General features: G+C 48.5%; 1 pseudogene; it reads left to right on the top strand.

Annotated features, from left to right (window-relative positions):
• The window catches only part of LOC141826564 (chitinase 6-like), a 3682-nt pseudogene extending 2062 nt beyond the window's left edge, over positions 1–1620 (top strand).
• The last annotated feature ends 328 nt before the right edge of the window (positions 1621–1948 follow it).

Raw genomic sequence — 1948 nt, forward strand, 5'->3', positions numbered from 1 at the left:
TTTTTTTATTGTTCCTCTTCCATCTCCTTTATTTTTTTTCAACAGGAGGTTCTACACCCGTAGCGCTTTCCTAACCGCCGTCGACTACTACCCCCAGTTCGACCGCACTGGTTCAGCCGCCGACCCCCGATGCGAGATCGCCGCGTTCTTCACCCACGTCGCACACGAGACCGGACGTGAGCTTGCTGTTAATCAATTTGATCCGGCATGGATATCCATTGATGATGTGGATGGTGGGTGGGAATACTGACAAAATAATAAAGCTCCAGCTCAGAGGATCCCGATCTCTCTCTCTTATTAGCCACGATACCCGACCTTAAGAAGGGGCCGACCTCTTTAGGAGGTTAGCATGTTCCTTGGCATAGGTATTGAGATCTTCTTAAATCTCATCTGATGTACCCCGAGCTCTTACCATGATCTTAGCTGATCCATCATAGATATTTAGCAATGACATGGACAACGGGTATCCTCGTCCCAAAGAAACCGCCGACCTCATTATGAGGTCAGCATGTGCCTTAATACCTAGACCGAGCTCTTCCTAGCCTCGGTCTATATACGCCGATCTCTTACAGTAATCTTAGCGAAGCACGTACATCATATGCCGACCTCATCTGAACATCATATGCCGACCTCATGACAAGGTCTCAAAGACACAGATCTCATCCCTAGAAAGGGAGCTCGCTACATACACGTGGTATTTATCGTATACTTGGCTGCGCCGACGAATCCGGAGGAGATAGAGTTAATTCTTCCCGTAAAAATAGGAAAACAGACAAAATCAACGGAACAATTATACAAGAATATTTTTCAGGTAATTCCGGATATTTTGGAGATCGAATACTATAAAAAGGTAATCCCGATCACGGGTAAAGGTATGCAACACAGAAAACCCTACTTCTTGCAAATCTCTTGCTATCTCTTTCACCGTCGAAATCCTAACTTAAGCATCGAAGTGGCTTATCGGGATCCAATCCTGGTGTCGTTCTAACTCTCTCTCTAGTGCTTTTCAGGAACCTTCAACTTGACATAATTCTCATCATCAGGAGACGTGCACGTCGTCCGAACCTTAAACCAGAGTTGTACCATCCACGGTGTAGTAGCCGAAATAAATTTTCATATTAAACCTCTCCATGATGATGATCATGATGTTGACCTTTGCTCCTGGCCATAGGTAGACTTTTGCTACATCAAGAGATCAACGGCGCATCAAGGGACTACTGCGACGAGAATAATACTGAGTGGTCGTGCATGGCCGGGAGGAGCTACTACGGCCGCGGCCCACCCCTCCAACTGCCCTAGAATTACAACTACGGCCCGGCCGCCAAGGCCATCGACTTCGACGGCCTACGTGCACTGGAGACAGTGGCCAATGACGTCGTCATCTCCTTCAGCACCGCTCTCTGGTTCTGGATGAACAACTGCCACAACAGCATCACCTCTGGCCAAGGGTTCGACGCCACCATCCACACAATCAACGGCGCCCTAGAGTGCAACAGCCGCAACCAGGACACCATCAATGCCCGGGTTCGCTACTGCAGGCTGCGCTGTCTGGAAACGGCGCTTATGCTGACGTCCCCATTTCCGAAACGCTGGGAAATATTTCCATCCATGGAAACTTAAAAGAAACAGTCAGGTTTGATGATTCTAATTTTAGGGCTTTTTTTCACAATTCGCGAGTCGCGTCTCGTGACTACCGGTTTCCAAAGAGTCCGTGGTGGAGGGCGGAGGCAGATAATCTTAATCCCGGCTGGAGATGAGGTCATTCTGTTCAAGTTTTACCTGATTGGTAGCCGATCTGAGTTCCTCTTGTGGATTTTGCCATATGTGTCGGTGAAGAGATCCTCTCGCGCGATCTGGCCGTGTGCTGTTTTGGTTTTGGCTGCGGGTTTTCGGAGAAACTCTTCCACAGAGATCCGGCGGTGGATTAGGGCTCGGATCGATCTTGTTT

Source organism: Curcuma longa, chromosome 1 (genome assembly GCF_044706935.1).
Source record: "Curcuma longa cultivar G26 ecotype Majalengka, Jawa Barat chromosome 1, ITB_CL_G26_1.1, whole genome shotgun sequence".
Classification (NCBI taxonomy): domain Eukaryota; kingdom Viridiplantae; phylum Streptophyta; class Magnoliopsida; order Zingiberales; family Zingiberaceae; genus Curcuma; species Curcuma longa.